The following is a 22,948-nucleotide window of genomic DNA, read 5'->3' as shown; positions in this document are numbered from 1 at the left end:
CCACCAAAGCTGTTTTCAGCTAGAAAAATGTATATGCAATCATTTGTTTTGCCCCAAGAGCAGGCCTGTAGCTGCTGTGGGGCTTTGGGGGGCTCTGCCCCCTTTCTTAAAAGCACAGCCCCACAAGAATTTCTCCTATAAATGCTTTTTTTTATTTTCAACACTTTTTAATTGTAAGATAAAACCACTTCAATTTTAACAAAAATTAGCTAGTACTAATAACAACATAATCTACACATCAATCATCAAGAACAAATATATAATCAACATTTATCTAATCTCAATACTGCACTGGATATCTTTCCATTTTGGAGAGGAAAAAGTTTTAGCAATAAATCAGGTAAATATTAAGCTTTGGCAGACCTTTTAACACTACTTTTCACTATGTAGATTGTTGACCTGTTAGAGTTTAATCTTATCTGTAATATGATATATCCTCATGTCCCTATTAAGACAAATTCTACCTTTCGACTTCCTTCAGAGCCATTCCCTATAAAGTCTATACCTCCACTAAAATCATTACTAAATTCTTTTAAAATAATCTCTGGTCTCACTATTAATGATTCAAAATCGCAAATCATTCCAATTCTCTTATCCTTAAAGGTCAAGGACAAGTTGACAAGGACACATAAATTTACAGTAATTATAGACACATTCAAGTATCTAGGTATAGATATACCATTGAATTTTAACAGGCTTTTGTCCTATAACCACCTCAAAATTCATAAAACAATCCAAAAAGATATACAAAGATGGGAAAAGCTGAATCCAACATGGATGGACAGATTCCATTTAATTAAAACCTTTATTTTAACTAACCTAAATTTCTGTTTTTATTCAGAACTTTACCCATTGCGATTCCGACCAAAGAACTAAACACATGGCAAGCAACACTAAGGAAGTTCTTATGGAATAACAAGAAACCTCGAATTGGACACCAAATCTTACGTAGACCCCAATCTAGAGGCGGGTACGGACTCCCGGATCTCTCTACATATTACAAGGCAATTTTAATAACTAATGTCATCAGAATGCGAAGAACACATAATCTTCCCCCCTGGGTAAAACTGACGGCGGATCTATCTGATGTCCCGACTATGGATACTGTAAATGCTTTTTTCAATAATTTTTTAAAAAAAATTTTAAGGTGTGTGCTCCTTTAAGCGGAACAGGGTGCTGTAGTTGACTAATTCTTGCACTGAGCAAGGAGGTTGGAGTAGGTGACCTCTAGGATCCCTTCTAACTCTGTGTCAAGAAACTGGTCTCCTTTCCAAGAGTTTTTCTGCCTAGCTTTCTTGACTATAGAAGTCATCACCTCCACCTGCTGGCTTGTTATCAGAATTGTTGCTTAGGCTGGCAGAAGTAATTAACTTGCAGCAGCTGAGAACTATCATCTAAAGTGGTCGACAGCTTGCAATTTAGAGATCTATCCTGGTAACAGCTTTTTGTTGGCTAAATAGTTAAGACTCAGAGAGAGAAGACACTGCCTCGAAGCCCTCTTCAACTTCCACCCTGCTGCTATGCTTCCAGAGACTCTGTTCATCAGGAATGTTAGTTGAGATGCCGGAGTGACACGCCTGATAGGAAAAGTAGTGAGTATAATAGCCAGCTAGGGATTTTTTGTTTTGATTTGCATTCCTTGCTGACATGTGTACATTCTTTTGCCTATCTATGTGCTGTTTGTCCTTTGTTTTTGTAAATAGTTTTATGTATTTTTATACAAATTGAAGTGAGTTTACTGGCCAAACCCAGATAAGTATTTCCAGTGCCATTCCTACCATCTACCAGAAAATTTATTCTCCCTTCCCCACCCCTTTCTCAGCCTGCTATTGTCACACTCTGGGGCTATGATTTGCAGAAGCCTCTATGTTTTGATTTTAAAAGGCTTGATTACACAGTAGCTGAGTCATAACTCTCAGAATTTTGGCTTTTCTTTCTGCACTGAGGACTTCAACCCCACCAGGAAAAAAATTGCCCCATAAGCCATACAATCCTGGGTACAGGCCTGCCCAACAGTCTATGCATTAAAAAGTGGTCAGGGTATGAGTTTTAGAAATGGGCACAAACCAGTGCATGAAGCAAAATCCATGCTTAATTTGGGCCACCCTGAGGTCCAGGTAGGGCTGCCAACCCCCCCGGTAGGGCGGAATTCCCCCCGCCCCGGAGGCCCGTTACCCAACGCCGGGGAATCCGGCATTTGAGGGGAAAACAAAGAGTTTTCCCCTCAAATGGCTGCCATTTGAGGGGAAAACTCTTTGTTTTCCCCTCAAATGGCGTGGCCCCGCCCAGCGCGTGACGTCACTTCCAGTGACGCGCCGGCGGCGCGCGCGCGCAAAGCGCGCGCACGAGGACATTTGGAAGAGGCTCCCGGACCGGCTGGGCTCTCCCCCGCCGCTACATTTTCGTGAGTTGGCAACCCTAGGTCCAGGAAGCAATATTTGGCAAAGCACATGCTCCAAGAACATTCCCTAAAATCTGGGGGCAGACCGGGAAACGAAAATGTCTCCTGAAAAAAACAGCATTGACGGAGCACACTCCCAGGCAGTGGTAGGAGTAGAATTCTCTCTAGCCTTCGAAACACCAGTTGGGGCCCTCCAAACCATGATAGGTACTATTAGCTGCCAATTAGAGAACTCCCGTTCAGCTCTGTGGGATCTGAAAACTATATAAGGAGCAGTGTTCCCTCTAAGCTGAGTTAGTGTGAGCTAGCTCACAGTTTTTTCACCTCCGGCTCACACATTTTTGTCTTTGCTCAGGGAGGATGGCTCCAGAGCAAACTGATTTATGCAGCAGCCACATCGCTGGCTCACAACTTTAATGCCAGGAGCTCACAAAGTAGAATTTTTGCTCACAAGACTCCACAGCTTACAGGGAACATTGATAAGGAGTACACACAGCAGTGCCATGGCCAACCCTTCCGGGGTGTTCACTGGGGGTTGCAAATCCAAGTGACTGCTCAGAAATGCAGGTGGTGCAGGTGGCTCCTGAGCCCGGGCAGGTGGGTTGGACCTGCCCTGTGGTCATCTTGTCAGTGGAGAGAGGGTGGGCCTGGTGACGCAGCGACCTGCAATAGTACCCATGACTCACACTTGGGCCTGGGTTGTCCATACTGGGGAGCATCCCAGGAAGGTCCACTGCAAATCTGATGTTCTTAGATCACACAGGGTCCATTCTATACACTCCCCCAAAAGCACTTTCCGGGAGGCACCTTCTTTGGAGGGCTGTAACTTGGACCCACCAAGTCTATTCTGCACATAACTTGGAGGGCATGTAGAAGGGCATCCCGGAGAGGGTCTCTGTGAGTTTGATGCCTCTAGCCTGCACAGGGTCCGTTCTATACACCCTAGAATCCATACTTTCCTGGGGGTACCTTCTTTGGGAGGACGTAACTCAGACCCCCTAAATCCAATCTTTCCCAGACTTGGTGGGCAGGTAGAGGAGAGTCAGCTGGAGTCAGCTGGAAATTCCCTATGAGTTCAGAGTCTCTAGTACCCTGGGGGGCTGTTCTGATGCATCCCAAACTTCCTGGACTGGTTTGGTCCATGTGAGGCCGGTTCGGTTGGTGTGCCACCATGAACACTGAACTGAACTGAACCACTTTTTTCATTCTGTGTCCATCCCTAGTAGGTTTAAGCTGCCATCCTAGTGATGGATCCTGAATGCTTTCCCCATATAAATGAATGGTTTGCCTTTTATAGATATGGAAGGGAGACTGCATCACTGAATCAGGCACCACTATTGTAGTGAGACCAAAACCCTGCAGCCTTAACACTAAGGTGCTAACAACCTTACTAGTTTCTAGGCAACAGAGGATCATGGGTGGAGATATGGGAGCGGCTGTGATGCCGGCTGTGGTGTCACATCACTTCTGTTAAAAAGATGGAAAAGCCCAGGCAAGCCCAATCTCATCAGATCTCAGAAGCTAAGCAGGGCCAACCCTGGTAAGTACCAGGGCTGGGACGCAGAGCCATACAGTCATACGCTACCGCTCTGAAATGTCCAAGCCCCACTAGGGGTCACCAGAAGTCAACTATAACTTCCAGGCATACACACACATACACACAATACTCACCCCAAAAAAGACAGAAGTGACAGAGGTAGCTCTCAGAATTGCCAGAAATTCTATGTTTTGAAAATGTCGGAGCGTTCCATGACATCACTTCCAGTTTTCAAGAAATGGATGTCAGCACACTGGTGCAATGCTGGTGCAAGCCCTTACTCTCCTCCCCCCATTTCCTTCTGCCAGTGCTTCAGGAGCCAGCGAACAATGAATGGGATTAGTGAGAGGTCTTCCACTTAGGGCTGCTATTGCTATAGCAGGAGACCTGGCAACCCTAAATGGAAGTGACTTCTCTTGGTAACCAGGAAATGGCCTGATTGAGGTTACTGATAAATTACAGTTATCCCTGGAACTGCTTGTTTACCCTGAAGGAATCAATGCACTTAAGCTGTTGTGGAAGGACATGAGAAACATTTATTGAGAGACAGTGTCAGGGCAGTGTGCACTGAGAGAAAACAAAAAGACACCCCAGCCCCGATGCTGCTGGTTGCATGAGGGAGCATCAAAAGCTGATGTGAGGCAGCACAAACTGGTAGTTAGAGCAGAGGATGAAAATGAATTTATATATATACTAGGAAAAAGGCTCGTTGTGGAAATAAATACAACAACCTCTAGAAAGAGGCTCTGGGTGGGTGTCCCGGCCTTGGACACTCAGTGTCAATTTGCTGTGGTGACCTCAGCAGGGTATGACACTGAGTCTACCATTTTCTCCAGAGGAACTGATTTCTGCTACCTAAAGAACAGTTGTAATTTTGAGTGATCTCCAGCCCTCACCTGGAGATTGGCAATGATGGTTCCCCAGAAGGGAATAGTTGGTTTGGAGTGCGGAGTCTATGGCTTTGTACCTGTCCGAGGTCCCACGCCTCCTGAAACCTCACCCTCTCCAGGCTCTATCCCTCAAATCTCCAGGAGTTTCCCACCTGGAGTTGGCAACCCTATCTCCTTCCCAGCCAATCATCCACCTACCTTTATTCCCCCCTCACTCTTCAGCTTTCCACCCCCCACACACTTGCAGCCTCTCCCGTGCTCTGAAGCCATGACTGCTACGTCACATTGGCTGTCATATGGGGGCCACCTCAGCAGCATATAAGGCTACAGAGCCCACCATTTTCTCCAGGGGAACTGATCTCTGCCATCTGGAAAGCAGTTGTAATTCTGAGTGATCTCCAGCCCTCACCTGGAGATTGGACACATTTTACCTCAGAACAGCAAAACTGTTTAGAATGTTAGAGCCAAAAGCCAATCAAGTCAGATATGCAAACGACCAATGAGGCCAATGAGGGAGAGGAACAGCAGACTGTTTAGAATGTTGGAGGCGAGACTCAAGCAATGCAGCCAGTGGATAGGGACAGATTCTGAGTGACACACCAGGGCGTCAACCAATTCCGGAGCATGTGGAATGTTCTAGAGAAGTGCCACCACCATTCGGCTTCTATTTATAAGGGAGATATGTTTATAAGTTTATAAATCAAGACAGGCCACTGATCTCTTGCGTAACACTGTATCTATAAAATTCGGAGGAAATGGGGCAGGATGGTGCAGCTGATCTTCTCTCTCTGCTTCCTCTCTAGTCCATTGGCCCTCCCACCTCTTCAGTTTACTGCACAAGACAAGATTCTAGTTCTGGCTGCCAGCAGACTAGAGAGGGGGTCTGGTCTTCTTATGATTTATAACACAGTTGCCCCAGGGATTCTCACCCTGCTGCTGCTTCAGCTGGGAAGGAGCTGCAAATTGTTATTTAGGCTCTGGGGCTGATAGCTGCCGCCTTTGGCTTGCCAGGGAAGCATATTTCCCATGGGCCACTGCAACCCCAGAAAAGCAGTTGAGACAACCAGATGAAGATTCGGTTAGTTTCTATTCTTTGTTGCATTTTTTCCTATAAATGGCTTTAAAGGGGAATTAGGCACATTCATGGAGGACAGGCCCATCAATGGGTACTAACCATAGTAACTATAAGGAGCCTCCATGTCCAGAAGCAGTAAACCTCTGAATGCTAGTGTTAGGGGGCAGTATTGGGGAAGGTCTCGCCCTCCACACTACTTGTAGGGAACTTTTTAAGTGTAGTGGAACATTCAGAAATGTGATCAAACTATGCACTCTCAAGTAGTATTATCCACTTTACTACCTCAGGATTGTACCACCTTAAAATGCTACAAGGGTAGGCCAGACCCTATAGGATAGCGGGGGAAGTGACTGGCGGGGCAGCAGCTTTAGTAGCCTTGTTTCCTTTGGCTGCCTCACTTAAACGACTCAAAGACCTGGCAATCTTAATACAGTCCAGGTGTCTGTCTCAATCAAGAGTAAATTCAAGATGCCAACAAGGAAGCATCTTCTTTCTAACTGGCACAGGATAATAGCAGACCATTCAGTTTCTTCTTGCCCGCTTTTTTCTCCCGCAGTGCTGTAGGACAAAATTATGAGTGTGGAAAGTAATCGGCAAAGAAACAGTACACGAAGAGGAGTAACTGCACTTTTCCTGTCGTTGCCTGAGAACATTTGAGGACCTGGGAACCCTATCAGCTAAACCAAAATCAGAGTCTCAAGCTGCTCTAGAATTGATTGGCCTTTCTATGACAGGCATCATCTCTGACTGCGTGTGGCGCTTGGGTCCCTGCAGGGGCCACAAGTACTGTTTGGTTTGTTAACCTTCTCTTTCTCACACCCCCGTGGTTGAGCTGGGAATCTTGTGTGAAATAGGTGTGAGGAAGAGCAGCTTGAGAATTTGCCAGCTTCAGATTTGCATTTTCCAGCTTTGTCTGCATTTTATTTCTGCCTGGCTGATAATGTTTGCCATTCCCTCATGTGGCGCATTAGAGAGCAAACCCCCTGTGTCTGTTACTTTCTGCACAGCTGGGCAATTTGATGCAGAGCGTGTAAGAAATGAAGAGCATCCTCACTTGTCTCTTAATGGTTCCCTTGCTTCCCCACACCTCATAGAGCTGCCTTCACATTTGTTACCCTAAGTACACTGCAGCTTCTTCAGATTTGGAAAGGCTCCTTGAACCCAGAGGAACCACCTTGAACCAAGATAAATGGCAGGATATAAATGTATTAATAAATAAATAAACTGTTCCTTCTAATGAATTTGGGAACCTACATTGTGGCTGCACACCACAGACGACGCTAGGCTGGGCCATTCCCTTTCAATTTGTGTGCCTTTAAAAATAGTTGAAATGTATTGATTATTTATTGTATGCATGTGTATTACCCAGAAGTGCATAAAAAGCACAGAATCTAGTACTAGGCACAGAAACCAACCACCTGAGAAACATAGGGGTTTTTATTCAAAGCGAGTCTCTAGCCCTTATAGCTGCACTTGGGAAGAACATCTTTGCCAGTGGTCACCTTTTGCTGAGAGTTTGCTTTTCATTTCCTGTTGCAGATACATAGACTTGGGCATGACCAGAGGTACAAACCAGGAGACTCCTCCTGGCCCTTTGGCTCTCATCCATACTTTTGGATGAACCAGCCACTGAATCCACAACTGGCCCATGAGATGGTTTGATGTTTTGCTTGTGGGGTTATTTATACTGTATTTATTTATTTATTTATTCAATTTATACCCCACCCTCCCCGCTGAGGCAGGCTCAGGGCGGCATTTAAAAAATGCATATATAAATACAATTAAAATCATTCATAAAAACAGCCATAAACAAATCAATTATCCATTTTCCTAAGGTGCCAAAACAATACTCAGATAAAGTACAAGAGCAGAGATTTGTAGATTAACAATACTACTTAGGTGACAGTCCTGATGGTATTCTCACATCAGCTCAGTTTGGTCAACTAATTTGTGCAGTGAGAAAGGCTGAAGGTGGTAAAGCCACGGTACAGGGTCACTCCCCGGTGTTTGAGGCGGCTCCTAATCAAAGGCCTGGTGGAAGAGCTCTGTCTTGCAGGCCCTTCAGAACTGTAGAAGGTCCTGCAGGGCCCTGATCTCTTCCAGGAGCTCATTTTACCCATATGGAGCCGCCACCAAGAAGGCCCTTGGTCTGGCGTCTTTGGGGCCTGGGAGGGCCAGCCGATTTTGGGCCCCTGAATGCAGTGCTCTCTGGGGAACTGTGTTTTTTTTTACTGCTGTAAGACCCTGTGAGTTCTTTGGGGGAGGAAAGTGGGGTACAAGTATTTGAATAAATTCAGTGTGAGGACACCAACTGCTGAAATCACCAAAGCAAGAGGAGTAAGCTTTCCAGTGTTTGGGCAATGAGTTCAGTTCCCTGTGTAGCTCATTACCCTTTTCCATGACCAATGGAATCAGAATGCATTGTGCGAAGTAGGCGAAAATACATTTTAGACAGGTTGTGAAATTCTGTTTTGGCTGAAGCAGAATTTTATTTCCCTGTGTGCAGAATTTTAACTTTTGTAATGTCAAGTGTGGGCAGCCGATGATGATGATGCAGCAGCATCCCAGGGTCTGAAAGGGTGGGTGTTGGTGTACTAGTTCATATGACTAGCTTTTGATTATTAAGCTTTCTGGTACAGAGTGAGCACAATCCCATCACTGTTCTGGCATCTGATGAACACTGTCCTGCTCCAGGGAACACACATCTTCATGCACATTTAAATGTATAATTCAAAGTTCTTGAAAACTTACTGTGTTAAAGGCCCTAATTATACTCTAGAGACTGCACTAGGCATAATATTTGCAATGAACAGAATTATTGAAGGGACTTAACCTCATCTCGTGGCTGAATGAGTTACTTAACCTTGCCACTCATTCTCCCAAAGAAGCCTAGGAGAATAGATTTAAACTGCATGCACAGGGGAAGGATAACAGCTGAGCGCCATCCTGACTCTCCCTTGCTTCTAATTCCAGAATTCTCTTCCCTTCTAGCATCCTGCAGCCCCCACTTGCAAATGTGCCCTGGATAACTAGCCTGGTTAAGCTATGAAATAAACTCAGCAGTGTAGCAACACGCCTCTGTTCCTCCTTCTGCAGAATTACCACGCCATGTCCCCCAAGGCAGGCAGTTAACCATCTTCTGACGTCACTAAATTTAGCAATTTAGTCACTCCTGCTCCTCTTTGCTGAGATTCCCATTTGGTGAATGAGCAAGGGACAAGAAGATGGCACAGCCTTGAAGCAACTGCTCTAAGAAGCCTGTGTGCAATGACTACCCTGGAATATTTCTTGCAGACACTTTGGCTGCTGCCAGAACTTGAGGCCTAGCTGCAGCATACTTTGGACAAAGCTTGCTGCTCCTAGATTGTAACCCAGGCTTCCAGCCAGAGATAGAACCTTCAGTTTACCTCATCAGTCTGACTTTGAAGGCAAAATACCCACTGGGACAAAAGAATAAGAATGATGGTGTTAAGAAGGCCCAGCCATACAACACTGGCAGACCAGTCCTAAGCAACTCTGCTGAAAAGTCCATTTTATCCCATGGGGGCCTGATTCCAAGTATTCTTAGGATTGCAGCCATTACCTTCCAAATCTGTCTTTTCGAATTCAAAGATACAAAACTGTAAGGAAGTGCTAGCTAGTAAGAGGCTAAGCTTACAAATTCATGGTAATCTTGGTAAGTGTTGGCCAATGAGAATACAATAACATTTGAAGACAATTCCTATGGAATGTCACAAGATAAGGAAATTAATGGCTCAGGAGGACCACTGCTAGAAGTTTGGAGTTATAATGGACTAGGAATAAGGCCCGTTGTGGAAATAAATACAACAAGCTTTAGGAAGAGGCTCTGGGAGAGTGCCCCGGCCTTGGGCACTCAGCATCAATTTGCGGTGGCGACCTCAGCAGGGTATAATGGCAAAGAGTCCACCATTTTCTCCTGGGAACAAGCTGTGGGACCTGGAAATCTCCTGCTGTTACAATTGATCTCCAGATGACAGAGATCAGTTCCCCTGGAAAAAATGGCTGCTTTGGAGGGTGGACCTTATGGCATTATCCCCTGCTGAGTCCTTTCATCCCCCCCCCAATGCTGCCCTCCATGGGATCCGCCCCCCCAATCTCCAGGTATTTCCCTAATCAGAGGTGGTGACTGTGCTTTCTCCTCAGTGCCTGTTGCTAGGCAACCAGGTTCTGTCAGTAAAAGGCCCTTTCCAAACGTGTTTTGGCCTTTGGGAGAAAACTCATTGGGCCCAGTCCTGACAGGGTTGCCAACTCCAGGTGAGAAATTCCTGGAGATTTGAGGGGTGGAGCCTGGAGAGGATGAGGCTTGAGAAGAGGTGGGACCTCAGACAGGTTCAATTCCATAGACTCCACCCTCCAAGCCGGCCATTCCCTCATGGGGAACCATTGTTGCCATTTTGTTGCCAATCTCCAGGTGGGGGCTGGAGATCACTCAGAATTACCCCTGCTCTCTAGGAGGGAGGGGGAGGAGATGAAAAGCTGAAGCCAGGGGGCAGATAACGATAGGCTGACAGTTGGCTGGGAGGGAGTTAGGGTTGCCAACTCCAGGTTGGGGAATTCCTGGAGATTTGAGGGAAGGAGCCGGAGCTCATTAGCATAACTCATTAGCATAACTTATTTGCATATGCCACGCCCCCTGACATCACCGGAAGTGACAGAAGGCCACACCCCCTGACATCACCGGAAGTGTGTCAGAAGGCCCGGCTACTTACCCTCCTGCTTCATCCTCATTCCCAAAAGGAATGAGGATCGAAGCAGAGGGCGGGGTAAAGAAGGGGGCGGGGCTTCACCACGTGACCGCCCCGCCCCCTAGAGGTTCTCTTCCGGAGCTGAGAGCTCCCCCCCGACTAGAGCCCTGCCCAGGACAAAATTGCTGGTTTGGAGGGTGGAGTCTATGGCATTCTACCTGTCTGAGGTCCCACCCCTCCGCAAACCCCACCCTCTCCAGCCTCCACCCCTCAAATCCCCAGGAATTTGCCAGCCTGGAGTTGGCAACCCCATCTCCTTCCCAGCTAACCATCAACCTACCATTGTGTGCCCCTTTGACTTCAGCTGACCTCTGCCCTCCCTTCTGCAGAGCAGTTGTAATTCTGAGTGCTCTCCAGCCCTCACCTGGAGATTGGCAACAATGGTTCCCCATGAGGGACTGACTTGTTTTGAGGGTGGAGTCTATGGCATTGTACCTGTCTGAGGTCCCACCCCTCCTCAAACCTTACTCTCTTCAGGCTCCATCCCTCAAATCTCTAGGAATTTCCCATCTGGAGTTGGCAACCCTATCAGGACTCACCCCAATGTGTTTTCTCCCAAAGGCCAAAATAGGTGACAGGAAAAAGCTTAGTTGCCTACCAACAGGCACTGAGGGGAAAGTAGGGTTGCCAGCTCTAAGGAGGGAAATACCTGGAGGTTTGGGGGGTGGATCCTGTGGAGGGCAGCCCTGGGTGGGGTGTGTGTGGAAGGACTCAGCAGGTATAATATAAGGTCCACCCTCCAAAGCAGCCATTTTTTCCAGGGGAACTGATCTCTGTCATCTGGAGATCAATTGTAACAGCAGGAGATTTCCAGGTCCCACCTGGAGACTGGCAACCCTAGGGGAAAGTCAGCCACACAGCAGGAGGTTGAAGAGAATGGTTTGATGGTCGCTGGCCCACCTCATTAGCCAGCCAGCCAGCCATGGTTGAGCCAAAAAGGACAGAGAGACGGTTTAAATGCATTCTGACAGGAAACTGGCCAAGATGACAGTGGGCAGGGTCGGGGGTTATACTGACAGAAGTTGGTTGCCTACCTAGAGCCACTGAGGGGACAGTTAGTCACAGGTAGGGCCCACACAGGAACCAAGAGAAGTGTCTTCCTCAGGAGAGAGTCCGGCTTTCCAGGAGCCGCAGCTTGTTTCCTCCAGGCCAGACCCTCCCTGGTGCTGCCGCCGCTGCTGAAGGAAGGTGGGGGAGCCATTGAAAGGCGCTGGGCAGCCTTCTCTACGGTGCAGCCACTGAGCTATCGCCCTGACAAAACACCAGCCTTGCAGCCGAGGGAGAAGAACTGCGAGGGGCAGTGGAGGTGAGTGCTTCCCCTGCTTGCTGCTGCTTGCTAGGTCTGCCTCCTTCTCACCCGTGGAGGGGCTGCTGCTCCCTCAGCAGAGAGTCCATCCCCTTCACCAGCTCCCTCCAGACTGAGAGTGAAACGCTGCCTGCCAGCTCTGTGGGCGGGGCTGAGCCAAAACAGCGAGGCAATGCAGCCAGGGGATTGGGAGTCCGCGAGACGGGCAGCTGAGCAGGCCAAAGGCTGGGGAGGCATGTGGAACGTCTCACACGAAAACTCTTTTATATATAAGGAGAGATAGTATCTGGATATACATCCGTAGTATGATCCTATTGTGCAAAAGTCCAGTTTACTCAAGACTCAGGGAGTGTGGTTATAATATAATTATTTGATGGAGCTTGCTCATTTCTGACTGGCACAATACAAGAAAGATGTTGTAACCTCACCCTCTCCACCCTTTAAAATGCTGTTTTCGTAATGCAGCAAAATCAGAGGTGAATAGTTAACTCTGCTCTAGAATGTTGAGCTTGAATGACAGGCTGCTCCTTTCTCTGACTGGCCAGCCCCAGCTGAGAGAAATATAAAATCAGCTGTGTGCTGACAGGAGAGTTAGTTCGTTTTGAGTTCAACTGCATTTACTGTTCAGTAAAGAAAAAGTTCAACTACAGGAGTGGATATCTGAAGAATCTGACTAAACATCTGTCAGACAGGTTCACCTTTTGAATAAAGGTGGTCTTAACTGTGTTAAACATATCCTGATAAAGAATTCCATCTAAGAATTCAGAGTCTAGTGTCAGCTTGCACTGAAGTATGTTTTCACACAGACACCAAGAACTGGGGTTTGAGATTTTGGCAAAGAGTGACTGGGTAGGAAGCTGAAGCTCCCAATCAGGCCAAAAGGAATAGGATTATATTTTCAGGGGGAAAATATAAATCCTGTCCAGTTATACAGGGAATTGGCACTGAGACATTCCCAGGTTTATTGTGAAATGAAACAGTTATAGACTACTCAGGGGAAAGAAGACACGTTGTTAATTTCAGAAAGGGGGAAAGAACTTGATCCACTAAAAGAGTGACCATCTCAGAAAACCTGAACAGTTATTAGGAAACTATATGAAGAAATATTGAAACTGAAATCAGGGGGTGTGGCAGCTGTCCTTCCGGTCGGCTGCAGCTCTTACACTCTCCTGCTACCCCCAATGGAAAAACAATGTTTACTCTTCAAAAAACAAGGTAACTTTACAAAAGCTTTCAATGCCAGGCAGGGGAAGAGCCCAAGGGGAAAAGGGAGCTTAAAAACTCGCCTCTCAAACTGCCAAGGAAGGATATTACTGATTCGGAAGAATCAGAGCGAGAGCTCTCCCTGCTAGAGGAAATGGCGGCAGCAGGAGGGAATTCAAACCAAAACTACCAGGCTCCAATTACACAGGCATTAACAGAAATAAAGGAGGAGATTAAAAGTGAGATAAAAGCTTTGTCTTCTGATGCTGGACAATTAAGAAAGGAATTTGCTCAGCTCAAGCTCGTTATTGACCCAATAAATCAGAAACCAGACGAACTTACCTCAAATGTGAAAGCGAAGGGGAAGAAAGCTGAATCTGCACTTCAAATCACTAGAAAAGCAGCTGATGATTTGTCAAAAATACAAAAGTTTGAGAAGTGGGCTAAAAATATCCTTCAGGAGACCAGGTTAAGGGAAAGGAAAGCAAAACTACGTGGAGTTTCCTCAAACTTTTGTGTAACAGGTCATCTTAAAGAGGAACTAAACAAGTGGCTTTTGCAGACGCTTCAGTTGGAGGGAGTAACAGAGACCTCTGAAGAGATCATTACCTCGGCTTTCCAAATTAACATTTCAAAGAGAGCTCCCCCAGGCATTCTGCAAGATATCATCGTCGAATTCAAAGAGTTACACATCAGAAACAAACTTTTTAAAATAGCTCGAGAAAAACAAGGTTTGCCCCTTGAAGACACATGCGTGTTTTTGTATGCTGACATCATCCCAGAGGTGCTGATTGTGAGACAAAGACTGCGTGAAATTGCAAAGACATTGAGAGAAAAGGAAATACCATATAGATGGCTAGCACTTGGCCATTTGGTGGTTAATTTAAATAACAAAACGTTTATAGCACATAATGAGATGACAGGTAAAAAACTTATCAAGGCTGTTACTAAATTGAAAAAAGGAGGTGTGTGAAGGGAATAATATACTCTGGTGTAGATAGTTAGGCGATAGTGTACGTAGGGGAAAACAATTGAAAGTAAGATTTATTAGTACAAGAGTAGACTTGAACTCTAAACATGTTTAAGTAAGAATAGTTATCTGTGTGAATTGTTTGATTAGAGGATTAGAGTCATTAGTGTTATAATAGGGTATAGCAAGGAGGCGAAGAGTGTGCCCCCCCCAAGACCTCCGAATACAGAGAGAGAGGAGGTTCACCTCTTGCTGTAGAGTTGTTCTCTATAGCACCCATAATTGGAGGCAACCCTTTCAATTTTTCTTCTCAGGTACAGAAGAAGATGGAGAAAAATAGTAGTAATTGAGGTAGAAATGAACTGTAGATTACGAGTTGTATTATGATTAACTATAAGCTATGGGGAAGTTGGATGGAAATTATAAATGGGTAAGATAGGGGCATGTGAAAAGAAGAGGGATTAAATGAGAGTAGAAATTTCAGGCTGTTGGAATAGTAACCTCAGGTGAATTTTTCTTTATTTTGTTTGGTTATTATGATTGTTAAAAATGGAAAATGAGAATATCAATAAGATGGATAATGAATGTGTGTTCGTGGACTGATAGTTATACTCAATAAAAAACTTAAGTTAAAAAAAGGAACTGAAATCAAAGTACTTAGTTAACCATCTCTCACTGATAAAAACCAAGAATTTGAGGAAATAAGCTGCTACAACACCATCTTGTCTGTCAACTGAAAAATATACTGTTTTACCAACAATGTTTCCCTCAGCCTTTCCAAATTCCTGACCACCCCATACCATCCTTGCCTAATAAATAAAACCTTTATTATTGTTCACTGTTACACAGTTTCCAGTGCAGGCCCGTAGCTACAGTGGGGCATTTCGGGTCCGGGCCCCCCAACTTACTGCCTGGGCCTCCCAACTTAAAAAATATATATATTGAAGAGTCCGGCTCTCTCCCAGAGCCACAGCAGGCAGCCTCCGTTGCAGCCAAACCCCTTTGCACCTCTCCAGCCACTTCTTTCACCTCCACTGCGCCTGTACCAGCCTCCTTCCTTCCCTCCCTCCCTTCAGCCCATGGCTGGGTCACCCACAGCTGTGAAGACGCAGCCTTGGCTTTGCCAGTTCCCATGGCCTGCAAGAACGGCGGCAGCAGAAACAGCAGCTGTGGATTCAGAACCCCAAGTGTTATGCTTTCACCCTGTTACTCGGGCTGTGGCTGCAGAGCCCTCCGGCAGGCATCACGGACCAGTCCGGGAGGGGTGCACCCTTGGGCTCCTGCAAGAATAGCGCTGGGAAAGGACAGTGGAAGAAGTTGAGAACTCTGCCGCAAAAAAAATCCTTTTGAACGAGGCTGCCTACCCTTTCCTCGCTTCCCCCCCCCCCGCTATACATCTGGATGGGGACCATGGTACGTACGGGCTGCACAACATCTCCCTTGGGGCTGCTAGAGAAGTCTGCCAAGGTGGCTTCCAAGTTCCAAGGCAGGGACGAGGAGGTTGGAGGAGGGGGAAATCGGCAGTGGAACTCTCTGACTCATGGTTGGGGGGGCACATTGGGTGGGCAAGTTGTCGCCACCCAGCTGAGTTGCCGGCTCACCAAACTCAGCTGCCTCTCTGCAAAGCATGGCCCGAGACAATGCACTCCAAACTGTCTGCCCTACAGCGCCGAGCACCTAGCGGGCTGACTCAGAGCCCCAAGCATTGTGCTTGCGCCCGGCTCTCCCAGGCAGTGGTTGCAGAGCCAGCCCAGCAGGCAGCATGGACCAGGTGGGGGGGGAGGCATGCCCTTGAGCTCCTGGGAGGGAAGGAAGGGCTGTCCCAAAGAGCCCAAGCACAGAGGAAGATCTGGGAGGTAGGGGTGCCCCCTGACTTATTTCAAGGCCCCCTGAATCCTAAAATCCTGGCTACGGGCCTGCTCCAGTGCCATTTCAAGTGATCTAAAAAGAGGGCTCCTGTTTTCTCCTGATGAGTTCCTGGGCTGGGCCAAAGCCAAAGCAGATTCAGTCACAGGGTGGGACATTCAGCTTTATAAAGCCACAAATCTTATCATGCTACTGTGGGCCAACTCAGGACCTGAAGGTAACTAAGAATTTTGGCAGAAAAAAATTGCCTCACAGTGAAGAAGAAGCAGGGGTCCATCATATTTGGGTTTGAAAGATTCCCTTTGGATTTGAAAGAGCGCCATGATTTGAAAGATAAAACCCACAACTAGTTAGTCGCACCCCAAAAACCCAATAGTAGAATATAATAATTTATTATTTTGTGAGAAATTTTGATAAAATTCCAGTCACAAATGGCACCCTCTCAGAAAACTAGTTTTTTTAAAAAAACCTTTTCTTTCTGAAATATATTAAATTTATCCTCCACTGAGAAAGGGAGAAAAAGTCCTAATCCAGCTATGCATGTATAGCCATGGGCTGCCCCTTCAATGTTGTGTATGTATACCTGAATATACAAGGTAAAGGTTTCCCTTGCTCGAAAGCTAGTCAAATCCAACTCTAGGAGAAAGTGCTCATCTCCACTTTCAAGCCAAAGAGCCAGCCCTGTCCAAAGACTTCTCCGTGGTCATGTGGCCAGCATAACTAAATGCTGAGGCACATGGAATGCTGTTACCTTCCCACTGACGCGATACCTATTTATCTACTTTCAATTTCTTGCTTTCGAACTGGTAGGTTGGCAGGAGCTGGGGCCAGAGGTGGGATCTCACTCTGTCATGTGGCACTCAGGTCTTGAACTGCCGAGCTACAGATCCTCTGGTCTGCAGCTCAGCATCTTAACCTCTGAACCACCGCGGCCCTGATACAGGTAAAGGTTTCCCTTGCTCAAAAGCTAGTCGAATCCGACTCTAGGGGGCAGTGCTCATCTCCGTTTCCAAGGCCAAGAGATTATTAGTGCTCAGAACAGACAGTGTTAACCACCTGTTCGTAAGTGGTGGGGAGATTGGAAAAGCCAAGGGAAGAGTCCCCGTGGGTAAATGGTAATCAGATCCAAGACACAGCCAGAGAGGCATGTATGCACCAGGGTCTAGGTCTGAGGTTGCTACTCATTTATATATAGCTGAGCCAGGCCAGCTCAGGAAATGACCCAGGCAATTGTCACAGTCACTCCTAGGTGCCCTCTCTCACGTCTAAGAGCCCAGGCAACCCCTTGGTTTACTGAGAAGCTGCAGATGATGAAAAGACAAGGGAGACAGCTAGAGTAATAGTGGGGGGAAAGACTCATGATAAATCTGATGAGACATGGGCTAGAGTTCATTCTAAAACTTACTCCACGGTAGTGATGATGGTTAAGATATTTATCATAATTGCATCTACACAGTGTAGACCTGCAGAACTTTTCCAGTTGGCCTATTGGGTTCTGGTTTATGGTAGGAGGTAGATTGCTCTGCAGCCCACTGTGATCATTTTGTACAACACTTTGCAGATGAAATCTCTCACATCCATTCCAACTTGGACTCTACAATAGCAGTGATGAAATCAATTGGTCCCAGGGTGCAACTTGTCCAGTTGTGTGGAATGCCTTTCAGTTCGTTCATTCTGAGGATATGGACAAGATTCTTGGAAGTTTGAGATCTACCACCTGACCCTTGTCCCTCCTGGCTTCTAAACTTGCTGGTACTGACTGGAGGATGGAGTCCAGGAGACAGTAAATGCCTCCCAGAGAGGGAGTAGTCACTCCTGCTTTGAAGCTGGCAGGGGTACATCCACTCCTAAAGAAACCTACTCTGGACCCAGAAGAGTGGAATAACAATCACCCATTCTCAAATGTACCACTCTTGAGCAATGGGATTATGCAAAGTGTGACTGGGCAATTTCAGGGATTCCTGAATGAAGTGGATCGTTTGAATCTATTGCAGCCAGGTTTCAAGCCTGGTTATGGGACTGAAATGTACTTGGTTACCCTGGTGGATAACCTGCACCAAGAAATGGACAAGGGGAATGTTAATTCTCCTGGATCTCTCAGCAGCTTCAAATACCATCTATCCTGGTACCTTCTGGACTGTCTTTTGGGGCTGGGAGGCACCATTTTGCAGTTTTGGTTCTATCCTGACTGTAGGTTTCAAAGTGTGGTACTGAGGGACTGCCAGTGGTAGTGGAGGCCTTCCATCTTGTGGCCCATGGTTTTTAACATCTGCATGAAGCCATTGGGTGAGGTTACCCAAAGACTGGGCTGAGTTGCCACCAATATGCAGATGACACTCAGCTCTATCTTGTTCTTCCAGCAGATCCCAAGGAGATGCTAGAATCTGTGAAGAGGTGCCTGGAGAGCATTTGGGGATGGGTGAGGGCTAACAAACTGAAACTTAATCCAGAAAAAACAGAGATGCTACTGGGGGGGGGGGGGGGGGAGGTCTGACTCAGCGCTGGGATGTCTCCTGTTCTGGAGGGGGTTGCATTTCCTCTAATGGTGCAGATTGTAGCTTAGGGGTACTGCTGGACCAGGGCCTCTATGTTGCTAACAGCCCCCGTTTTTAAAATTTCCCTGATGGCTGTAATTGAATTGAAGTGTAGTGGGTTAGACGCATGAAGAAAGCATGGAGACTGATGCAGTTATCAGTTTAGCTTTACTGGTACACAACAAAGACCCCAAACAACGGCCGGCTGGCCAACTATATACACTTCCCGGGGACACACCCCTGGGTCCCATTGGCGGGTTTAAATCTCCCGCCACGGTCCCATTGGTTCCCCAGTGGAGGGACCAGGATCCCAGTCCCCATTGTTGTCCAGGACTCAAGCTCAGGAGTGCGCGCTGGCCCCCGGTGGTGGTCAGTGGACACAACATCCCTCCCCCCATAGTCCGGATCCTTCCCCTATGTTACATAGTCTTTTAGGTACGATGGGGGTCGTCGTACTCTCGCTGACCTTCTTGGGGTCTGAACTGGTACCCCCGGGGGTCCGGCCTCCGGGCCGGAATCCGGAAGTGGTGCCGGTGCCTCTGCTCCAGCTGCCTCCGTCTCGGGGACCTCCTCCTCTGCTGCCGGGGTGCTGGGGCTCTGAGGTGGGCGCTCTTCCGCGGGCAAGTCCTGTGTGGTGTCCTCTGGTGGGGCCTGCCCCCGTTAAGCCCTTTGCCTTGGGTCCGCGTCCGTCGTGTGTTCGGGTAGCATTCGCCGCCGGAGATGGTCGATATGCCTCCGCCAGACCTGTCCGCACTCCGTGGACACCTCGTACATGACTGTGCCCAGGGGACGGATGACGCGACCCGCTGTCCACTCCGGACCTCGGCTGAAGTTCCTGGCGAAGTTCGGGTCCTCTGGGAAGAACCCGCGTGGTGCTTTCTTCTGCTCGGCGGAGTTCCTTGGGTCGGGGGCCCGGTCCGGGTGTAATCGGTTCAAGAGTATCGTCGGTCTCCGGCCCATCAGCAGCTCTTCTGGGCATCGCCCGCTCACCGGGTTGGGTGTTGTGTGCTGGGTCAAGAGGAACCGGGCAATGCGGCATTCCCATTCCCCGTCTGCCAGCCGGCTCAGCGCCTCCTTCGCTGTCCGGACCATGCGCTCCGCTTGGCTGTTGGTCGCTGGGTGGAATGGCGCCGACTTGATGTGCTGTATCAGGTTGTTGTGGGGGAACTGCTGGAATTCCTCAGACGTAAAGGCTGTCCCATTGTCTGAGACAATGGTGTCGGGCAGTCCATGTGTGGCAAAGATCCTGCGTAGGGCTCGGATGGTTGCCGAGACCGGGCTTATCTCCAGCCACTTTGAGTAGGAATCCACCGTGACCAGGAACAGCCGTCCCTGGAAGGGTCCGGCAAAGTCTATGTGTAGTCGGGACCCCGCGGTGCGGGTGGATTCCCAGGACTGAGACGGCGCTCCCGGTGGGCTGGGTCGCACTGCTTGGCAAGTTTGGCACCATTTTACCCAAGCTTCCACCTCCGCGTCGATGCCAGACGTAGCTTCTCGCCAGTCCTTTCATCCTGACTATGCCCGGGTGCGCTTCATGCAGCGCCTGGAGCCCATTGGGAACAATGACTCTGTCCCCCCATAGCAGGCAGCCCTTGTGTGCGGATAGCTCGTCCCGTCGGGTCACAAATGCCGTGAACTCGGGGTCTGTCTTCCCAGGCCACCCCCTCACCACCCAGCCCAGAACCCGGGAGATGATGGGGTCCCGGGCCGAGCGGCAGGCAATGTCCGCAGCCTGCAACGGGGCCTCCGGCAGGCCCTCCATCTGGAAAATCATGTGGGCGGGGGCCGGGTCCTCAACCTCCTCAGGTAGTGGAAGGCGGCTGAGAGCGTCCGCGTGGCCCATGGCTTTACCGGGGCGGTACAGGAGCTGATAGTTGTAGGCTGCGAGGAAGATGGTCCACCGCAGGACTCGCGGGGAGATGACCTGTGGCGTCCGGCGGTCTGGTGCGAAGAGGCCGAGGAGCGGGCAGTGGTCAGTGACAATGGTGAACGGCCGGCCATAGATGAAGTCGTGGCCACGATCGCAAGTCCTTCGCAATCGATCTGGGCGTAGTTCAGTTCCGCCGCGGACAGGGTGCGGGAATAATAAGTGACCGGGACCTCCCGGCTGTCAGGTAGGCGGTGTGCCAACACGGCTCCAACCCCGTAGGGAGAGGCATCGCAAGCCAAAACCACTGGTAATGCCTCGTTGAAGTGGGCCAGGACCGCGTTCGATATCAATAGTTTTTTTTACATGGTGGAACGCAGCTGCCTGGCGGGGCCCCCACTCCCAAAAGGCTTGTTTGTCCAGCAGCCGGTGAAGGGGCTCTGCTACCACCGCCTTGTGGGGCAAGAAGGCGTGGTAGAAATTTAAGATTCCCAGGAATGCCTGCAGTTCTGTCTTGTGTAGTTCCGTCTTGGATTTCGGCGGGGGGGCCTCCACTATTGCCTTTATTTTGTCCCAGGTCGGGTGGAGGCCCTCTGCGTCCATTGTAAACCCCAGAAAGTCCACTGACGGCACCCCCAGCCGGCATTTTTCCAATTTAACCTTAAGCCCCGCGTCTTGGAAACGGCTGAGCACTGTGTGGAGACAGTCTGCGAAGTCCTCCGGTGATGTGGCGGCGATCATCACATCATCGAAGAATGGTGTGACGCCTGGAATCCCTTTGAGGAGAGAGTCCATTAGTTGCTGGAACAATCCTGGTGCCACGCTCACCCCAAATTGTAGACGCTTCACACGGAATGCCCCCCTGTGTGTCACGATCGTTTGCGCGTCAGCAGTCGCCTCATCTACTGGCAACTGCTGATAGGCCTGGGCTAGATCCAGCTTGCCGAAGATCTTAGCCCCTCCTAAGGTGGCCAGTACGTGGCTAACCACAGGCACCGGGTATGCGTGGTCCTGTAGCACCTTATTCAGAGTACATTTATAGTCCGCGCAGATGCGGACCGCCCCATTCGGCTTTTCCACCACGACTATAGGGGTCTCCCACGCCGCGTGGGAGACCGGTTCCAGGACGCCTTGTGCTACTAGGCGGTCCAGTTCCGCGTCGATTTTAGGCTTAACCGTCAGCGGAACTGTCCTGTCTCGCATACGGATGGGGGCCACCTTAGGATCTAAGCGCAAGGACACCGGGGGCCCCGAATATTTGCCCAGTGAATCGTCGAACACGGCGGGGAATTCACGGCAAATTCCCTTGAAGTTCTGAGTGGCGCACTGTCGAACCCCTTCGACGGTGATTCCTAGGGGTTCGAACCATGCCCGCCCCAACAGGCTAACTAGGTCGCCTGCGACCACAATCAAGTCCAACTGTCTCTTGAGCTGTCCGTATTGTACTCGAAAAGTCCTGACCCCCTTAATTGGCACCCTGTTTCTTTGGAAGTCCCTGAGCGTGACCTGAGCCGCCCGCAACCGCGCGCCCCCCCCAGGGCACAGCTGTTTGAGCGTGGCCTCCGAAATGATGGAGGCCGCCGAGCCGGAGTCTACCTCCATGCGGCAGGGGGACCCTTCAATCCTTACTGTGGCCATAAATTTGGGGGTGGGCGACTTCCCAGGGAGTTGGAGTACCTGTTCCTCGGTGTGTGCAAGTCGGTAGAGGTCCTCGCTGTCCGTGCCGTCCTCGAAGTGGGCCTCCGCCCGGTGGCGCAGAGGCTGGGCCCAGCTGGGGATCTTGGTGTGACATGCCCGGGTGATGTGTCCAGTGCGACCGCAGGTCCTACACACAGCTCCCCGGAACCGGATAGTTTTCCTGTCGTGCGGATCCCCGTAACTGGCACACCCAGACTGGGCCGCGCTGGGCTGCTGGCGACCGGAGCTTGTGTTCGCTGCTGGGGCACGACGTGGGGCTTGAGTGCGGTGGATGTCCTCCCCAAGGGTGTCTGCTGGCCCGGCGCTGGCTTGATGTGTGGTGGAGGCGGCTGGGTGGGACCGTTCCCATGCGGCGGCGGTAGCCATGGCCGACGCAATGGTAACTTTCTCCCCCTCCATGATGCGTCGCCTCAGCTTTTCCTCCCGCAGACCGGCAACGAACCGATCCCTCAGCACCATGTCCAAGTGCTCCCCGAACTTACAATCCGCCACTAAGCGGCGGAGCTCGGCGAGAAACTCCGCTGCTGTCTCGCGGCCTAGCTGGCTCCGATGCTGGAACACCACGTGGCAGGTCATTTCCGACGGCTTTGGCGCGTAATGGTTCTGGACGGCCTCGACTATCTCTTCAAAGGTGCAGGCATCGAACGTTTTGGGGGAGAGAAGATGCTGGGCGAGTTCTACGATGGCGGGTCCGCACGACCCGAGTAGAAGCCCCTTCTTCCTGGCCTCGTCCGTCACCTGGTAGAAGATCAGGACTTGCTTCAGGCCGGTGATCCAAGCTCCCCATTGCTGTGGACGGGCTGTATCAAATGGCGGTACCAGCCCTGATCCCAGA

The sequence above is a fragment of the Gekko japonicus genome, unplaced genomic scaffold (genome assembly GCF_001447785.1).
Source record: "Gekko japonicus isolate JY-2015 unplaced genomic scaffold, Gekko_japonicus_V1.1 scaffold15, whole genome shotgun sequence".
Classification (NCBI taxonomy): Eukaryota; Metazoa; Chordata; class Lepidosauria; order Squamata; family Gekkonidae; genus Gekko; species Gekko japonicus.
The sequence above is the reverse complement of the archived record's forward strand: the minus strand, read 5'-3'. Positions refer to the sequence as shown.